Genomic DNA, 21,713 nt, shown 5'->3' on the forward strand with positions numbered 1-21,713 from the left:
TTGTATAAAAGCAAAAGGAGAAGGGGGTGGAATAGGGGTTCTCTAGAAAGGGAAAATGGGGAAAGGGAATGGCATTTGAAATATAAATAAAATATCCAATAAAAAATAAATTTTCAAAAAGGAATGTATAAAAAAAATGCAGAACATCTTCTGGTACTATGGAAGCTAGTCCTCAAAGACTATCAGGTCAGAATCATTGTCTCACTAAAATATCATCACTAGCATCAAAAGATATATAAAGAGTTTGTGTTGTTAATAAATAACATCAAACAAACAAACAAACAAACAAAAGAAGACACTGCTCAGACCAAAAGGTGTTGTCACCTTTTAATCTCCTGCATTTGTATCTTCATTCAAACTGGCACATCACTCTGAACTAAGGAACATGAGAAGAGACTGAAAGAAATGAGGAGACAATGTGATAATATGCCTCTACCATTTTTTCCAGATGTGAAAAGAACAGGCCAGGTTCACCGTATCTCACATAGAACCATGATTAAAACACTGGAGACAGGAGCTAGCAAGTAGTTAATTCCCAAGGCCCTGAGCTCCAAAGTCAGATCTCCTCCCCCTTTAATTACCTCATATCATACACTACCTCACCGTCAGCATACCTGTTAGATAGTTCATCTGTCTAAAGATAACATTATAACACATTTATCTGAACAAATCTGCTTATTTGGTTTACATCTGTGATTCTCAAAGCAGGCAACATTCTCCCTGTAAAATACAAATGCGTATCATAGTGAACAGGGCAGAGGACACTGGCTGTCTATGTAGTAAGGGAGGAGGGAGGCAGAAGTAGGGATTTCTAAGGAAACTGGTCATTTCAAGGTCTTTGTCCTTAGTGGATTATGGCAGAGGAATTTTCCTTTTTCTACCAGCTCAGGTAAATGAGGCAACTTTTAAGCAGTTGCCATGAGTCTGCTGCTTTATTAAGGTAGGTGATTTAATAAACTTTTTAAAAAGAATTCCATTTTTGAGGTCAGTTTTGTTTTGCATTTCATGTCACAGACTCCTGCTTGGTCTAATCATCTAGGGAAGAGTGAGGTAGGTTAGTCCAAAGCCATGGTCGCCAGTAATTGATGTGCATATCCAAGTGTAGAAATGATGAAGCTGCCTGCGAATGTTTTCTAGTTACCAGTTACTGTCAGTCAGAGAGCGACACCTAGCTCCTGCTGTAGTCGTCCACGTACACAAGGAGCCAGGGAAATCTCCAGAGCAGGTGTACAGTAGAAATCTGCTGAGAATTCATGTGTCTCACTCTCTGCTCTTAGCTACATTGTTCTAGGACATTACTGTTCTTCGAGATTCTCTTGGAAGACTATTTTGTTTTGTCAGCTTCTGTCTAGTAGCAAAATAAGCCAAACAGGCCAGAAGGGCCCTGCTATAAGATATGCATGCATGTGCTAGTAAAGGAGGGAGGCAGAATATTAGAAGTTAGAACACAGTGTATTAAGAGTTAGAATGGGAGTGTGTGTGCCTATGAGTTGTGGTGTTGAAATCCTGTTAAATTTTCATAACATTCTGGAGATCCTGAGGCTTCTAATACCACCCAGTGTCATCATCTTTTGAAAGTACAACATATGTGACTAAGAAGTTGATGCCTGAGAACTATGCAATTAAGTCACAAAAAGATTGCCAAAAATTCTCATATTTTAAACTTTCTTGGGTTTATACTATGCTCTCTATATTTATAGCTACTTGGGGGCCCATGTAGATACAGGATTTACACCCTGCAAAGAACTTCCTGCAGTGAGAGATGCTCTTTATCTTTTTTTTTCAATTGGTTAAAGTTTGTTTGTTTGCTTCTTTCTTTGTTTGTTTCTTTGTTTGTTTGTTTCTTTCTTTCTTTTTTCTTTCTTTGTTTTTCCTTTTATTACATTTCAAATATTTTCCCCTTTCTAGGTCTCCCCTTCTGAAACCCCCATCCCATTTCCCCTCCCCCTGCCTCTATGAGGGTGCTCCACCAGCTACCTACTCACTCCCATCTTCCTATCTTAGCATTCCCCTACACTGGGGCCTAGAACACCCTCAGGCCCAAGGGACTCTCCTCCCACTGATGTCCAGCAAGGCCTTATTCTGCCACATATGCGGCCTGAGCCATGGGTCCCCCCATGTATTACTCTTTGGTTGGTGGTCCAGTCCCTGGGAGCTCCGGGAGGAGGGGGTCTGGTCTGTTGACACTGTTGTTCCCTCCCTGGGGCTGCAAAACCCTCAGCTCCTTCGGTCCCTTCTCCAACTCTTCCATCAGGGACCCCTGGCTCAGTCCAATGGTTGGCTGTGAGCATACACCTCTGTATTTGTCAGACTCCAAAAAAGCCTCTCAAGAGACAGCCATATCAGGCTCCTGTCAACAAGCACTTTCCAGTGTTCACAGTAACTTCTGGGTTTGGTGACTGTATATGGGATGAATCCCAAGGTGGAAGAGACTGAAAGATGTTCTCTGTCTTTGTTTGGCTTACTTACTGTGCATTTAAAAATGTAGCCTGAATGGGTGAAGATTATATTTTCCATTGAATTATAATAAATTATTTGTATTTAAATTGAAGTAACCATATATGCTATGAGTTGCATATTTTACAAGGCAGTTTTAGGGTGTCAGGTACATGCAAGCATTTTATCTAGTTTCCATGGTGTCTGGGAAGCCATACTCAGCACTACCAATGTCATCTTCAAGAAGTCTTAGGTACACACCAATACAACTCTATAAATTGTGTACCTCTAAATAAAAGGACATACAATTTAATGAGGATGCCAATGGTATATGCCATTTACTGCTGTATGCTTCAGAGTCCATAAAGGAAAGCTCCAAGAACATTAGGTGATTAGGTTTCTGTATTGATCAGTTAGAGTGCTATTACCTAGAACCCAGTTTTGCCAACTTTCAATCACTTTTTACTTTCTTCTTCTCTCTGTAGGACTAACACCCAAGGATGGCATGCCAATTTTTCCCTTTCCTAAGTGTAATGTGGTCTCCTGTCCCAGATGGAGTGATCAAATCATGGCAAGTTAGCGTAACTCTCTTGACCATAAAAGCTCTGAAGGTGAGCATATAGCCTCATTCTGCCTAAAAAGTCCAAACGAGAGAGCATCCTCTAAAAGTAATTTGAGAATCTTTACTCTTAAAGGGAATACAAGCAAGAAGAACCCCTTCTTTTGCTGTTGTCTTTCCTACATTCAGATATTAACTATGAAACTGATACAGCTGTTTTGTGAACCACTAGAGGATTTGAGAAGAAATAATTGCCAGAAATAGAAGTTGAACTGCTAACCCTTAAAATAAACCTAATACCTTCCCATTTTATAATGGGAAACACTGAGTTATATTATTTTTAAAATGTAAAAGAATCAGAATTTTCACCAACATAATACTTCGGTGTGGCTTATCTAAATCCTCCAAAAGGCTGTAAATGAATTAATTTGCTTGCATGTGTGTTTGTTGTTTGTTTTAATGCTAAGGGCCACCCCCAAGACTCTGTGTGTACTGAAGTTTACCACTGACCTACCTCCAGAACTGCAAAACTATAACATCATTGAAGCTGGGGAAGAATCCAGTCCCAACCTCACTGGGCCCAAGTCAGAGTTTTTATTTTGTTTTGCCTGTATTTGGCCACCAGGCATCTCAACACCTTCCTGTATAACTTTTCCTATAAACAGCTAACCTTTGATCCTTCAACACCAAAGCCATCCATTTAATACCAAACATCACAGATTTTAACATTTTAGGAAAAGTTACCAAGGCACATATTGTATTTGCGGATCTCTCTGGATATAAGTCTTACTCATTGTTCAGGGGAAGGAGAGACACAGGGCATGATGATGAAGACTGTGAAGACTGCCTCAGATTTTTTTGTTTTGTTTTTGTTTCAGTATTATGATTCTAAAAGTGAGGCAATTAGCCAAAGGAATGTAATGCTTTCCAAAGACAGCTGCTCCATGAGGGAAGGAGAAAGAGATGCCCCACATTTTTATCTCGATTCAAGACACAAGATATGAGCCAAACACTGGTCTTGTGAAAGTATCTGGATTACCTAATCTTTTTGCATTGGAGTTTTCTAATTCCAAAGACAAATATCATGATGTTGTTTTTTAACAGATTATTTTGGAGAGTTGCATGTGATAATATTTGCACATGCCTGTGTCTTTTCTATAGATGATAGATAGTTTAGTCAGCTTTTATCAGCTTACTGAGAAAACGTTAATATAAGAAAGTCTGATTCATTTTACCTCAGAAAGTCTGATTCATTTTATCCCAGAGTTCTGGAGGGTTCAGGCTATGGTCACTGGCCTCTGTTGCTTCATGGCTTGGTAAAGCAAAACACTGTGCAGAGCATGTAGAGTAGTGATGTTATTCAATCATCGGAGGCCAGTAAACAGAGGGAAAGAGAGCAGCCAGGATTCTGTATGCCTTCAGAGGTATAACCTGAGGAATTATTCCCTCCAATCTGGCTTTATGTCCAGAAGATTTCTCACACCTCCAAGAAGAGGCTCTGGCTGACTACCAACCCATAAACATGCACACTTTTAAGGGACATCTAAGAAACAAAACAAAAAAAAATAGATGTTTTTCAAATGTTTTTCTCTTTCTTCGGGAATTTGTTGTTGTTGTTGTTGTGCACATGAACATTTGTGTGCATGAGTGCAGATGCACAATTGTCACAGCCAGAGAACAGCTTCAGTTATTCATGCTTTTTTTTTGGCTTATTTGTGATAGGACAATTTATTTCTAATTGCTACAAAAGCCAATTGACTGTAGGGGATTCTCCTGTCTCAACCTTCCATGTTTTTACACTAACACTGATTTACAGACATGTGCTCCCATGTCTGGTTTCACATAGGTTCTAGAAATTTGAACATAGGTCCTTAAACTTTGCATTGCATATACTTTATCCATTGAACGATTTCCAAGCCTAATCTCTCTCTCTCTCTCTCTCTCTCTCTCTCTCTCTCTCTCTCTCTCTCTCTCTCTCTCTCTTTCTCTCTCTCTGTCTCTCTCTCTTTCTCCCCATCCTCCTTCTCCTCCTCCTCCTTTTCCTTCTTCTTTTCCTCTTCCTCCTCTTCTTGCTTCTCTACATGATTGTGGCATACCACTTTCTGTCATTTTCTTTGTGAAAACTAGAATATTTGTTTAGTTGTATTTAACATTTGGAATAGCAACTGTTAAACTGAAAATTATAATATGGTGCTTGAGAGATGGCTCAGTGGTTAAGGGCACTGACTGCTCTTCCAGAGGTTCTGAGTTCAATTCCCAGCAACTACATGGTGGCTCACAACCATATGTAATAAGATCTGATACCTCTTCTTCTGGTATGTATGAAGACAGCTACAGTGTACTCATATAAATAAAATAAATCTTAATAAAAAGAAAAAATATATAATATGGTAAAATATATTTTGAGCTGACTCAGAAGTAAGACTGTAGGTCCAAAGTCAAGTGGGGATCTTTTACTTCATAGTTCTAGCATAAATATGTTGTTGCTTTAGCCACAGTTCCTGAACTTAAAGTCAAAGCAATTGTACCGCAGAACTGAGCCCTGGGGAAGGTCTCCCAGGCATCCCTGGGTTTTGGTTTTTAAATTAAAGTCAACCAGTTCCATTGGTGGACATTCCAAATGACAGTTAATTGTTATAAATAGAACACCAAATAACTGCTCTAAAGGGAGACCATGAGTTCAGTTGTTAATAAAAAATTTTGAGCTGCTGAGATGATGCTATAATTTCTTGAAATGAAATTCTGAAATTTCTAAGTATTCCAGATAAGTTCACTTAATAAAGTCTGCATAAAAATTTCTCTCTGGCACATGCTGAATTGTTTCGCAGTAGAGGGTCAACAGGGTATCATTTCTTCCTACTACACTATCAGTCTCTTGTTCTCTGGGGACAAGAGTCTCTACACAAGAGTGAAATGAAAATAATGTTTTATGAGTGACTTTAGTGGCATTAAGAGACAAACTTTTGTCCTTGTATTTACTAACTTAACCTCCCGAGAGAGATGTATATTTACAGAGTTTCAATAAAACTCATGAGTATTCCTCCTACATTTTTGTTTTGTGGAACCAGTCTGGCCTTTATTGCAAATCTAAATTAATCTTACTAAACTAATTTCATAGTATTTGTGTTGCTGTGATTATATATATATATATTATATAAATATATATATATATATTATATAAATATATATATATAATATATATATATAATCACAGCAACACAAATACTATGAAATTAGTTTAATATATATATATATATATAATCACAGCAATATATATATATATATATATATATATATATATGGTATTCAGACTTCACTGTGTGCCAGAAGAGGCTATATTCTCAATGTTTAATAGTATTAGTTTAGTTAATATTCTCGAATATTTTTAATATAAGACCTACAAATTAATAACAACTTTTTTGAAGAAATTGATTTTAAAAACCCAATCATATAGGTCTCATTATTCTGGGCAGTAAAATATTATTAATGGAGGCAAATTGTTCTTCTTCTTATTTATAGTTGATGTGCAGCATATCTCACTGCTTACTGTTCTCTGTCCTCTGTCCTCTGTCAAAGTTGGAGAATCAAGACACTCAGAGTCTTAGAGTTTACTTTGAGGATATCCCATAATCTACAAAGGGAAGGCCATCTGTTATTTTCTATTTCCCTTGCCCATAAATCTTGCTCATTAAACATAGTAAAATTGGAAATTAGATTTAGTATTACCATTCAGCAAGATTTAAAATTGCAACATGTTGAATGCTTAGCAAAGAAAAAAAAAGAAATGATTAACTTATAGTTACCTAGGACAACAATGTAAATAAGGGCACAGTATTCCTTCCAAATGGCCTGTGACTCTCTAGAACTGATGTATTCTAATGCAGTTGCATGTGCTTTCAGCAAGGTGGAATAGCATGAGCCACCAGAAGATCTGTGCCCCTATGTAGCTGCCTTTCGTTGGAGGAGAAGGTCGCTGTTATGCTCTGCCTTATGCTTACCCATACCATCACTTACTATTTTTAGGTTGCTGCTCACTAGGCAGAAGTTTAACTCTGCTTTGTGAGGACTGAAGCAGGAAAAGGCACATCTACAGCTGTTCTTTAACATTTGATGGACTCTCTATGAAGGAGAAATGGAGAGTTGCATCATAATAAATCATGGCAAATAGGAAGAGTTGCTGAGTGAAAAATACTTTTAATGCATTTAACTTGCTGTCTACAATCTAGAATTTCAGTTGTATCTTTTTGAAGTCAAGGAGCTCACTAGGAACTATGGCTGCCCAGATTCCCACCTTGCAGGATTGTTGGAACTCAAAACCTAAACACAATTTAAACAAAATGCATATTTTGTTCACATCACTGTAAACTCAAAGGTTCTTATATCAAACCATCCTTACTTCAGGAACTATTTATTCTTTTGATTCCAGAACAACTTCTAAATGTTATAATTTAAGTAACTGATTTAAATGGACAGCCTCATTTCTTCAGTATCAATCAGGACAGACAGACATACACACACACACACACACACACACACACAGACACATACTTAAGGGGGTGTATTTTAGACATTAGAACTTTTGAATTAAAAAGTTATGAATTTTCAACCCTACTAGAGGCCTGAGTGGTTTGTTTGTGTGTTCATATATATGTGTGTGTGTGTATGTGTGTGTACACATGCACATATATACACACAGGTATACATGCATGTGAAATCAGAGTTCAAACTTACATGTAGTTCTTGGAGGATTCTCACATTTTAATTTGAAACAGGGTCTCTTACTTGGAGCTTGAAAAATATACTAGGTTGGCTTGCCAGTGAACCCCAAGAATTCACCTTTCTCTACCTCTCTGGTACTGGGATTATAAGAAAGTGCTGTTATTCCTGTCACTTTCCAAATGTTTGAGGAGTGAAACTAAATCATCATGTGTACTGCTCAAGCTTTGTCAGTCTGACATACGACATGGTATTCTGGTAAAAGGAAACTTAGCTGAGAAAAAGAAAATGTATCCATTGGGTTGCCTGTACACAAGTCTTTAGGTCATTTTCTCGATTAAGCAAGATTAATGATTGATATGGGAGGATTCAGTTCAGCCTGAGTCTTGCTACCCCTGGTCATATGGTTCTGGGCTGTAAATGAAATAGGCTGGGCTGGCTATGAGGAGCAAGCCAGTAAGCATCAGGTTTGCATAGTCTCTATTTTAGCTCCTGCCTCCAAGCTGCCTGGACTTCCTGCTCTGACTTCACCTCATAAAAGACTGTGAGCTATAAGATGAAATAATGCTTCCCCCCACATTGCTTTGGCCACGGTGTTTTATTACAGCAGTATAAAGCAAACTAAAACATCATGCTTATATAGAAAACTCTTTACCTTCTGAGCCATCTCTTCAGCTCATCATGACAGACATTTTAAATCTAACTTAGTACATCTGATCTGGTCCAAGGCTTTTTTAATATAATATACTCCTAACTTCCACCTGGCTCAAAATATCCTCACATCATCTAGAGGCCATAGAAAACTAAGTTCCAAGGTTAGAAATTCACTCAAGGAATCAAATATAATTTTGAAAAGAGCTAATGTCCTACAGATCTTCAAAATATTATGTATTATAACTGGACAAGTTACTTTATTTTCCTCAGTATGGTCTGGGAACAGAACAATGGATTTACTTAGAAGCTTTTATTTATCCCCTAGGCATGAGAGTCAGAGATTTATAAATAGATGAATCTTTATATGACATCTTCATAGCCAATCAACAGCTGACATTTCACTAAACAGAAAGGCTCATAAGTGGCTTGGGTGTTAACATATGGTGACATTCCCAAATGATGTTCCCCAGTGGAGCAGCGAAGTTTCTTTTTCATATTTTTTCATTTACCAACACAAAACAAAAGCTCGTTTTGATGTCCATTTTTTGTAGAATCTTATAGAACTCTCTAAATATTTGGGATACATAATAATGAAAGGATAATGTATTGGATTAGGCAAACATAAACATGTGTTATGTTTAGTTTTAAAAGGCTTATATATTACAAGGTAGATCTATGTCTTTCTAAACCTTCTAAATGATAATCAGAATAAAAAATTCATTGGAAAGAGGATTTAGGAAGTCATAGGTCAATCCTAATAGCTAACAAACTTTCAAAAAAGTGAAAAGTCAAGATCTCTCTGTGTGTGCCTATGTGTTTGTTTATTTATGTATTTAATTTTGAACATGGTCTGACTGTGATCCAGCCTACCTTATGATTGGGTGTAGCCGAGACTGCTCTCAACTTGCAGCTGCCCTCTTACATCAGTCTACCTGAGTGCTGAACTACAGGTGGGTGACACCATATCCACCTAAAAAACTTTTTAAGATCTAAAAAAGAAATAAATTTATGAGGCATATTGGGAAATTAGTGTACCTAGTCTCCAAGTTCAAGATCAATTGTAGACTTTTATCTCATTTGAAATATCTAGAAGTAATTTCTCTTGGATGTAAAGATATTACTAAATTTATCTGTTGTGGCTTAAAATACAGGTCCCTAGAAAGCCACCAATTGACAAAAGAAAGAGAAAAGATACAGGAGAAATGGAAACATCAAGGAAAGAGAAGAAGAAAGAATGCAAGAAGACAAAGTGTAAGTGAATAAAACCAGACAGAAAGGATATAAAATGCAAATATAATATGCTTTTACTTCTCAGAAGTGTCAAAGATCAATGCCAATCTCTCTGAATTCTGAAAACAATCACTTCAAAGTAGTCTAGTAAAAACCACCACACAAGTATCAGTCACGAAACTCTAGAAGATTACAGTCAGATTAAGAATATAAAATTAATGTTTTAATGAGTTTACCTGCTAATAAGTAAAATAGTATATACCATGAAAATTAAACACTCCATTAACTGATGATGTACAACCAAATGTGCAGATGCTGTCCCTTGATGGGCACACTGCTGTAGAATGCTTACCACTTGCTATCTTCTCACATATTTCCCCCGCTCTCTTGATGATTATGTGTAAATTCTACATCAAAACTGTGTCATTATAAACACTGATTTTGCTTCATGAAAAAGAGTGAGATTTTTTTCCCATTTGATTGCACTTCATATACCATACTGTTCTATTATATTTTGAATTACATGAACAATTTCAATTATTATTAACAACATTAATTTGAATTCTAGTAGCTAAAAACAGCTCAGTTATTGATAACGAGTGTTAAATTCACCAACAGAAGTACTAAAAGTTTGGCCTTAAAATGATTCTAATAAAAAAGAAAAAAGAAGCAGTAAAATGACTCCCGGTGACATTCTCCTATACTAATATATCAGTGCCTTGCTTCACAATCATAGGAGACACTTCTTCCAGTAGAAGATTGAAAAAAAATGCACAGATCTAGAGCCAAACAATATGAAAAGAATGAGAGACCATGGGATATTCAATATTAAATGGGATATCTCCATCAAATCCTTCACCTCGGTGTTTAGAGAACCCTGCAGAAGAAGAGATAGAAACAGTGTAAGAACCAAACAGATAGAGGATAAACGAGGCTTTCCTTCTTTCTTTCTTTCTTTCTTTCTTTCTTTCTTTCTTTCTTTCTTTCTTTCTTTCTTTCTTTTTGCATTTCAAAATATATTTTGAAATCTTTTTATTATATAAAGCATCAAATACGTATTGCAATACTATTATAATTAACATATATGCAATTCCCTGATTCAAAGTTACTACTATGTATATATTCCCAAACTTTTGACAATAAGTTGTGGACATCATAACATTTCACCCTGAAACAGATCAACAAGTGTTTCTTTTTGTTTTTCTAGTTTTTTTTTTTAATATTTTTTATTGGATATTATATTTATATTTCAGATTTTATCCCCTTATCCCCATTCTTCCCACCACCCAGGAACCTCCTATCCCATCCCCCCTCCTCATGCTCCTATGAGGATGTGCCCCCACCTACCCCCCACTCCCACCTCCCCACCCTCAAATTCCCCCCCCATTCGGTGTTCATCCTTCGTGGGACCAAGAATCTCCTCTCCCACCTATGCCAGACAAGGCCATCCTCCCCTTCATGTACATATGGAGTCATGGGTCCCTCCCTATGAGCTACCAGGTTGGTGGTTTAGACCCTGGGGAGCTCTGGTTGGTTGATATTGTTGCTCTCCTCATGGGGCCACAAACTTTCAGCTCCTTTAGTCTTTTCTCTAACTTCTCCATTGGGAAACCCTTGATCAGATCAGTGGTTAGCTGTGAGCATCAGCCTCTGAATGTGTCAGCCTCTGGCAGACCTCTAAGGAGACAGCTATATTAGGCTCAGCATGCACTTCCTGCCATTCACATCAATGTCTATACCCAGGTGGAATGGTCTCCAGATAGCCTCTCCTTCAGTTTCTGTCCCACACTTTGTCTCCATATTTGCTCCCCTGAGTATTTTTGTTATTCCTTCTAAGTAGGTAAATGGATGGAACTAGAAAATATCATCCTGAGTGAGTTAACCCAATCACAAAAGAACACACATGGTATTTACTCACTGATAAGCAAATGTTAGCCCAAAAGTTTGGAATAGCCAAGACTCAACTCACAGACCACATGAAGCTCATGAAGAAGGAAAACCAAGTGTGGATGCCTTGGTTCTACTTAGAAGGAGTAAATGAGGCTTTCTATAGCAACAGAATTGATACACATATGAACTTACAGAGACCAAGGCAGCATGCACAGCTTTTGAAGTGGTGTGGAACAGATGGGGCTCTAAAGCTATAAAGAGAAGAGAACAAATGACCCATGTCACCATCCCTAACCCATAAACTATCTCCAATTGATAACTATTTGTAAGTGAAAATTTAGCTTTTTCCAAGGGAATCTAACTAGGCAAAGTATTCTTAAGAGTAGGGTGGCATTCCCACCAATACATAGTCAGAAGAAAATGAACTCAGTAGTGTCCTTGAAAGTTCCTTGTCTCATGGTGGCAAGTCAGATTTTTTGTTTATTTTTATTTTAAATTTTATATTATTTTTATTTTTATTGGGTATATGTTATGGCTTCAAGTGCTTTTATTGGATTCCTGAGTGTGTGAACAAAATATATCTATGTGTCTATATCTGTTTCCTGTGCCTTGGGCTATTTTCCTTTTGCTACTTTGTTTTGTCCTATTCCAATGTATTAGGTTTTATTTTAAATTATTATATTTCATATTTTATTTTATTTTACTCTTATCCCTTAGAATCCAGTTTGTTTTATAATAAGACAGTAGTGGGGTGGGGTGAAGATAGAAAGGAAAATGGGGAGGAGTGAAGAGAAGTAGAGGGAGGGGAAATAATAATCTGAATATTGTATATGAAAAAATGTTTTAATAAAATAAAAATAAGTAAATAAATAAATAAATAAATTCTTGATGCTAAACAATATTTGCTACTGCTACCTATCACCCTTAAGGGTTACCCATAGAGATTTTCCTAATTAACTAATTAACCTATTGCTACTTTAAAGTAATTTCTCTGCTAAAACATACTGTTATAAAAAGATTGATTAGAGTTAAAGACTAAAATTTGCATTTTCTAATAGTCCAGCAGTTCTAAAGACAGTATCAAGAATGGAGAATTTGTTCTTGTACATGAAATAGAATATCCATATGTTATAGAAACTATGTAGACAAAATCATGTGGCCATAATCAATTTAAAAATTTGTGTGAGAAAAGTTTGCATTGGATTTTATTTTTAAAAGGGATTAATTTCTGCTAGTAATTGCTAAAGTTTCAGCATGAGTCTGAGGAGGATACAGTTTAGCCTGACAAATAGATCTTCTTCTGCTCACATGCTTCATAATTTTGAAATTTAGTTCTTTCTGTTTTTAATTAATTCATTCACTTATTCATTTTATATAGTAATATCAGGCCTCCTCTCTAGTACCCCTTCATGGAAGTCCTCTCAAAGTTCTACCTTCCCTTTCTCTTCTGAAGCCCCTCCTCCTGTGATTATAGGACTATTCAGGTTCAGCTTTTTCCTTTAAAGCACAACTGAAATGTGAATATTTAGTCTTAAATATCCGCATGCCTCTGCTGGTTTAATTTCCACCTATAACACTGGAACGTCTGGAAAATAGATTTTTTCTTCTATGAAATTCAATATGCTTTCTTTGACACTAAAAGGAGACTTGTTTCTTGTTTTTGATCTTACATTTAAGATGAAAAAAAATCCAAAGTATAGTCTTTAATTTGACACTGTTGAGACCTACTGAATAAAATCCTACTAGATAACACTTTAAGTAGGATTAACTGTAAGTTTCTCTGTCAAGACAATGAATTTATTAAAATAGATGTTTCAAAGTCCATATGACAGATGAGAATGAAATTATACTGACAGTCGGGTTTTAAGCTCTTGCTGGATGCATGAATAAATCTGTAACATTTAAGGATTTATAGGAAAATACAGTGTCTATATAATGCCTCTGATAAGGACAATCAATGAAGAAAAAAACAGGGTGGAGGAGGGTAAAAGCAGTGTATTTGTGTCATTCTTTATATGACCATCCACAATGAAACAAGTGGTTAATTTCTACTGCTAAAGGGACAGGCAAACAGGTGATAAGTCAGCAGCCATGAATGACTTTCAGCTTTTCTCAAATTTTGTTACATGGGAGATCAATATGGACATAGATGATTAAGTCTTTTACTGTTTTCATGTTTCAAGGAACAAAATCACTATCACTTGAACCTGACATAAAAATGGCTGAAAATGGTTATAAATAAAGAATGGGGAAAATGAACATAAAGATGTGGCAAGATTGACTCTATAATGGTTGAACGGATGAGCTCAGATGACAGTATTTTCTGTTCTTGACTCCATTTCAAAGGAAACAAATCTCAGTGTAAAAAAAAGCTCCCAAATTTAACCCAATGTTGAGAAATGTGGAATAGGATCCTAAAGTCATAAAGGCATGCGGAGAACTACAGACTGAAGGGAAGAGTCAGCTCACAGTCTTGTGCTGCAGAATCTAAGCTCCCAAACCTGACATTTTGATTTTTTAACAACTTACGATACACAGTCAACATTTATAATTATTTCATATCCTAAAATGACTACTGGAACTCTTAAGTAAGGTTATCTTTATTTTTCTCCCCATGATGTTTTATTTTTTGTCCAGTATTTTCAGATTAGCAGATTGATAATAAAATTAAAGATGTTTTTCATACTAAGCTATTTTGTGATTTAAAGGAAAAATTAATGAAAAAAATGTTCACATTATTGAACAAATCCAGATATATTTAAAGATTCTGAAAGAACTCAAGCTAGTGTGTTAAATGCCTGGGTTATGGTAGTGATTGACACTAGACTATATTTTTGCGGGTATTTTTACTGCAGTAGAAAACATGTTATTTGAGAGAAATTCAGTTCATGTGTTTATGATCCATGGTTACTTAGCTCATCAAATAAATTTAGTTAAGAGATATTAGGTAGACAAATGAGGTTTTGATCTATGGATCTTGAAAATATTTTTCCCTTTGGTTAAGTTGCTGAAGTTATTTTTAATTTTATTTTTGAAAACCTTATAATTTGCAAGATGTGAGAATTTTCCAGTTTCTCATTAAATAACGAATTTCCTAAGTCTAAGATTATAAAAGAAATAATTAAGTTCTAAGCAGTGAGTTTCTAGTAAGACTAAAACATTTTTACTTGCTGAATAATTTGTACATGCTGTATGGAATATTGGGTGACCAAAACATAGAAACAAGTCTGCCATTATAATCCGTTACACCTTTAAGGCTTAAAAACATGTTAAAATATAACATACTGTAGAAAAAATGAAGACATGCTTTTACAAAGAGTCTGGACAGTGCAACACAGACAAGATATTTCTGAATGGACCTTTGAAAACAAAATGTAGAAACCCACGGGTGGTGGGACACATCTGTAATTGCTGACTTGGAAAGATAGAGAAGGGAAGATGAGAAGTTCAATATCACCATCACCTACAGAAATTTTAAGGCCACTCTAGGCTACATAAGATCTTGTCTTTAAAAAAAAGTTGAAAATAATAATAAATTAAGTGGAGCTCTGGGAAAACTCCCTCTCCCCCCCTTCCCCAATTTCACTCTTTCTCTCTCTCAACATACTTGAAATTTTGGAAAATATACTAGTGAAATTCTTTAATTTCTAGCAAATTTCCCTTTAAATTGTGTATAAATTTCAGAAAAAAAATTCTTAGGGATCTAAAGTTCAAATTTTACTGTTGTACTTCAACAGGAGTTGGTAGAAATGTTGTACGATGAGGTCAAAAAGAGATAGCAGGCAGGATTCCATTTGTGAAGGGATGCCTAGGCCACTGTAAAAAGATCATTTTCATCTATGATAAAAAGGTTTTTTGGGCTTTGAAAAAGAACATGATATAATGTGATGTATTATGTATACCATGGTCAAAGGAACTACTCAGAGAATGAATCCAATTAAGAATTACAATTTAATGGTATGCATGCAGGGTCAGGTTAAGAGGTACTATACCATCCACAGAAGAGGTGACTGGATCAGCATATGGTAATGGAAAAAGAAGAAGAACAAGTTCATGTGACATCTTAAAGACTGAATCCACAGGACTTTCATGACAAGCTGTAAGCTGTAAGCTGAAATAAACTTTGCCTTCCCCAAGTTACTTTTGGTCACTTTGCTTTTCACAGGATTTTCTAGAGCAGTGGCTCTCAATCTTCCTAATGCTATGACCCTTTTATACAGTTATTCATGTGACCCTCAAGCATAAAATTGTTACTTTATAACTTTAATTTTGCTGATATCCAACTCTTGTGAAAAGACCATTCTACCACTAAAGTGATTAAAACCCACAGACTGATAACAACTACTCTAGAGAAAAAAATGGAATCTCTCCATATATGCAGAAAGAGAGTTTATTAGAATGAGTTACAGGTTGTGGTCTACCTAGTCTATCAATGGCTGCCTACCAATGGGAAGTTCAAGAATCCAGTTGTAAACTCCAGGAAGGTAGTCTTCAAAATATGTGGAAATTCTACAAACGTAGACTGTTATGACAGTGAAGTAATAGAGTTACCAGAAAGAACCTCCAAGGACCTGGTTTAAATTTGGGTTTCTTCTGGAAAGATATGCCAGTTCAATGGTTGAACAATGCTTCTGGGAATAACCAACCAATGTCTGGTTTGATTTAAGACTCACTCCATGAGATAGAATAGAAATACCACACTGCTGAGGGGACTAAAAAAACTGAGACTAGATAGCCTTGAGTTATACTGCAAAATTAAATACTGCTGTCATACTTAACAACATAACAATAAGATGACTCTTAATGACATTCTGCTATATCCATAGATCAGTGCCTTTCTCAGCCATCATCAGAAAGGCTTCCTCCTGCAGCAGATGGGAACAGAAACTCACAATGAACAGAGAGTAAGAGAACTTGGAACATTTACATTTAGACTTATAAAGGAAGGTTTGTTTTTTTTTTTTTTTTCAAATCCCTCCCTTCATGGATCAGGGAACTGTGAAGAAAAGGAGGAAGAAAGAATATAAAAGCAGAGGAGATGAAAGACAACAAACAAACAGAGCAAATAAAAAACAAAATAGAATCATCTAAATCAATACAATCTATGCATACCTGAAGTCACAGAGACCAAGATGGTGTTAGCATAGGTCTAAAACAGATGGTACCCTCCATCTAAAAGGAAAACTGAAAAAATGTCCCCATAGTCACTTACAAATGCCAATTTAGTTTTCTCCAAGGCAGTTTCACTGGAGAATCCAAGTACTCTTAAGGGTAAGTTGTAAGCCAGATACCCAACCGAAAACAAAATAAAGGACATTCTTAGGGGTTTTTTTCTCTCATAATGTCAACTCTGGATCTTTGTTTTTAAATCTTATTTTAAATTTTCATATATTATATAATCATGGCTTCTAATGATTTTTATGGAATTCTTGAGTGTACAAACAAGTAATTTTCTTTCTATATCTGTTTCTTGTGCATTTATTGGGCTCTTTAGTTTCTGCTTATTTTGTCTTAATCCTATGTGTTAGGTTTTATTTTAATTTATTATTATCTCTTAGAAGGTTGTTTGTATTTTAATGAGAGACAGAAATGGGATGGATCAGAATGGTAGAATAGATGAGGTGGAACAGGAAGGAGTAAAGAATGAAGATATATGCTATGGTAAAATGTGTTTTTTTTTTTTAAAGGGGGAAATGTGTGAAATACCATTTAAAATGACTTACTTAAGAAAAAATGTTCTCATAAGTCCTACCAAGCCAACTGGATTTTAATTCATTCTAGTTGCAGTCAAAATGGCAACTAATACTAGTCATCATAATTTCACCCTTTATCAACTTGACGCACAATCATATCACTTTATATCATATTTAATTTCCAAAGGAAAGCAATACTCAGGTTAGAATTGTAGGTAACAATATAACTATTTCAAGTACAATTGCAAACACATTAAATTTTAAGAACAGGTTAGTTCAACAATTTACAGTGGTAGTCATTATAATTAAGAAGAAGTTTCATGACACATGCAGTATATTTGGCATAATTCTAACACCTCTTGGGATGTGTAAATGATACATAGGGAGCTTATGAATTTCAAGAATGCTGCTCTGCTGAACATTGATGTGGTAAATACTACAGATAAAATTACCCATGGCAGGAGGTCAATATTTCTATTGTGGTCAAGCTTCAAAATGGCATATATAGCTTGATCATGCTAGTCCTTTTTGTCCTGGGAATACTTTTATTCCTGCCCATCGTGTTAAAGCTTTTCTTTAATAATATCAATGTGTTGGCAGCCAAAGTACATGGCTTGAACCTGAAAATAAACCCCCAGACAAAACTATTAAATTAACAGGCTGGCAAGCCAAGGATGGGTAAGATTCTGCACACAGCCTTACCAACCTAAGACAGAAGTGTATTGCTTTTGATAATGCATATTTCATGATGAGTAAGTATGGCTTCCTGTCCCATGAAGATCTCCACCCTGGCCAGGTGCAGGGGTCCAGGCCAAGGGGATAGAGTGCTAGCAGGGAGGGGGAATCACACTGCTGCCTCCACCCACATCTCCTCTGTCACGACCCAGTTACTTCCAGGTGCTACACATGTCTGTCTCTGCTGAGCTAGCCCAGGCTGGGCCAGTGATAAGCCAGCTAGCTATCAAGGAGGGGAAGTTCCTGAAGTCGCTTAGGGAGAACAGATATCTTTTCAAGTGTTACAGTTCTTTCAACAGAAACTCTCAGACAACAAGATGATTCTTGCATACCTTTAATTCTCCCGAATAAGGCTCTTATATACAGTTTTTGGGGTGGGTTAGGGTCTGGCAGCAGATAACCCCTATTGGCTTGGTCTGAGAGCTTGGAGATACCTCATCTACATGTGGGAGAGCCTGAGACACTATTCCTCTGTGACTGATGGACATAGACCTCTCTGTGGGAGACGCCATGGAGGGATGAAGCTGAGTGAAAGAAACCAGGAGCCAGGAGCAAAGCTGAACAACTTCTGTCCCATTAGAGTCCAGGGGTTGAGGCCTGTGCTCGACCAGGTGCCCAGCTGCCACTCACAGCCCATTGCCCCAGAGGTATGAAAGGCATTCTTGTCAGAACAACCTAAGGCAGGCTCAGTCTTCTTAATGAAATTTAAAAAAGCGGGAGAGGCAGAGAGCCTTTGGGGCTTCTTAGCAAGAATCTGACATGTGCCAATAACAAGAAAATGGGCTGCTTGACAGGAATATGACATTGGCCAAGGACAAGGAAGTAGTCTTCAGGCAGGAATCTGATATTAGGTTAGAACACAGAAGTAATTTCAGGCAGGAATCTAAATATCAGGTTAGAACAAAGAAGTAATTTCAGACAGGATTCTAAATTTTAGGCTAGAACAAGGAAGTAAGCTTCAGACATAAAAATGACCTTGTGCTAGGACAGGGAAGTAAGCTCAGATACTTTGGTCATCCTGATAAACCTTTAGAAACAGTTATCATGGGAGTATTCAAGTAATTGGGTTTAATGCCTTGTTAGTTCCTTGACTATTTGCATCTATTGTACTGCTAGACCCTCAATCTAGAACTGATCTTAATACATGCATGTAATTAAAATGGTATAAAAGCATAAAGAAGGAGGGGGCATAAGATAGGGAGTTCTAGGGAGGAGAAATGGGGAAAGGGGATGATATCTATATTGTAAATAAATAAAATATCCAATAAAAAACCCAAAATGCAAATATGAATACCACTAATATTTCCTTAACTGATATTATATCTATTGTAAAGAAATGAAGGAAAAAACACAAATATTTGTAAAATCACATTATTAACAGAAATGACAGACACACTCATGTCAATTATAATCCTCATTTCTACAAACGGTCCCACTCAAGGTGTGCAATTTTCTCAGTAACTTAGTATATGGGCTGGAGTAGCACACCTTGGTGGGAAATGTGCTGTCTCCAGAATCCAAATATGCTCATTAAACATTGTACTTATTTATTTGTGGTAGAAGGGGCCAGGTGTAAAAACGTATCCTCCACATTAGAAGGAATATATCAGCGTATCTACCATCACTGGACTCCTAAGAATTTCGCTGAGATAGAAGGCACTTGAATTTTGCTTGGAATTAAAGAATTCCCATTCTTTAATGATCTGTGCTACCACTAAGTACAAAGTGGGCATTACTGATTGCTTCTTTAGTCCAATCAGCATATTGCCATCAATATCACTATATCAATAGGGTATTTTGAGAAAGGGGCAAAAAACCAAGTTTCTCTTAAACTACATTGTGACACTGGGCTGGAGAGTTGATATATCCCTAAGATAAAACTATAAAGGTATACAGTTGGACTTGCTGAATGAAAGCAAATTTCTTCTGGTGGTCCTTATAGACAGGTACTCAGAAAAGGGCATTTGCTAGATAAATAGCTGCATACCATTACAATTTGTGTTAATTTGCTCATGTAAGGACACTACATCTGGTACAGCAGCTGCAATTAAGGGCACTACTTGAATGATTTTTTTTTTTAATGGACAACTATCATTCTCCACAATCTATTTGTTTTCTGCACTGGTCTGATAAGAGTTAAAGTAAAATGTACTGGGGAAAAAAACACCATTGCACCTATTAAATCCTTGATGGGAGCACTGATTTCTACAGTTTCTCCAGGGATGTGGCACTGTTTCTAATTCCCTATTTTCTCTGGCAGAGGAAACTCTAAAGGCTTCCATTTAGCTTTTCCAACCATAACAACCCTCATTCTATAGGCCAAGGAGCCAACGTGAGAATTCTGCCAAATTCTAAGTATGTCTTTCCCAACTAGCCATTCTAGGACTTGATAAATAACTACAAGATGGATTTTGGGGACCCACTGGACCTGCTATAAGTTGGACTTCAGCCAAAACTGTTAATCACCTGATCTTCATGAACACCTGCTTTAATTAGAGGGTCACAATGTTTTCTGGAGAATCTCTGGAGAATGTCTGGAGAATTAGCATCGAGTAAAAACTAGTATTCAATAGACCTCAGAAAGTATGATTATTTCCTTTCCTTTACTGTAAGGTTACCATTAGGTAGCTAAAAGGCCACTAGGGAAAAAATGAAGAAAGGCTAACCATAAAACTTTTAGGTATTTTATCAAGCCTTCCTTTGGGCAGCATGGTCATCTCAAGAGGTTCAGTAGCTGCAAACTGGCTCAAGTCTGAAAATTGGTTCATGGGCTGGTAGTCTTTTTTTGTCATTATTCAATGTAGGTTTCCTTTTATTTGTTTGAGAATTTTTCTGTTTAAACAAATCAAACAAAAAATCAGTAGGCCTTTTTTCTATTTCATGTATAAAAAACATTGATTACCAATACCAAAGGTTCCTTTGAGTCATGCCACCATAAAAATACATTGCCTGTGTTGTCTATTATGGGTCAGGCCAGTACAGACATTGCTTTGTCTTTATAGCCTAGTTTGATAACTATAATAATCTTGCCTTTGGTGATTCAGTGCTGCCACCTGGCCTCTACTAATTTTAGACCCATTAAACTGACTGCATTAAATTCATCCAACTGAACAACAGTTTCTCCAAAGCAAAAGTCTGACACATGGAAAAGAGCAACAACAAAGCTCTTCAAATGTGTGCATCTTACTATTTTGTGTCTTACAGAATTAGTGAAGGCCAAGTCTTCTGGGCCTTTTTGTTATGAAGGATTGTGTTTTACATAATTAAGAGATATCAGGTATTTTCTACTCTTTTATTCAGTAGGACATCTTTTAGCAAATACTTCAGCCAACTGTTCAAACAAATTTCTGACATCATTTTAAAGTGTTTAAGCTTTCATATTAAACCAAGTATCTTTACTCAATGGGTCCTTTTCAATAAACCCAGCCTGATCTAGTTCTACCATTATTCCACACCCTTAAACCCTTAAATAAATTCTTCTTTGTATTCATTCTCCAGACTGCTGCTTAAAAGAATTAGTAAACTTATTAAACTCTTCAGTATTGCAGCATACTCCTCATGGACTACACTTTCTATCTCTTCTCTAGTAGCATACTACTTAGCCTTATGTCTGGTTGCACCTCTAGAAACCCAGTGAGCCCAAAGAGACATTGGTATTGTCTTATGCGACATCATCAGGAAAAAAAATTCACTATTAGTTTAGCAGACATTAATGGATTAATTTCCCCAGTCAGAGGCAGAAAAGGCAATATTTTAGGGAGTAGGAATTGGGGTACATCTGCTAAGTGTAGAAATTTTAC

General features: G+C 36.4%; 1 pseudogene; it reads left to right on the forward strand.

Moving 5' to 3' along the window:
* The window catches only part of LOC117713364 (L-lactate dehydrogenase A chain pseudogene), an 83,220-nt pseudogene that overhangs the window by 58,989 nt on the left and 2,518 nt on the right, over positions 1 to 21,713 (forward strand).

The sequence above is a fragment of the Arvicanthis niloticus genome, chromosome 8, assembly GCF_011762505.2.
Source record: "Arvicanthis niloticus isolate mArvNil1 chromosome 8, mArvNil1.pat.X, whole genome shotgun sequence".
NCBI lineage: Eukaryota > Metazoa > Chordata > Mammalia > Rodentia > Muridae > Arvicanthis > Arvicanthis niloticus.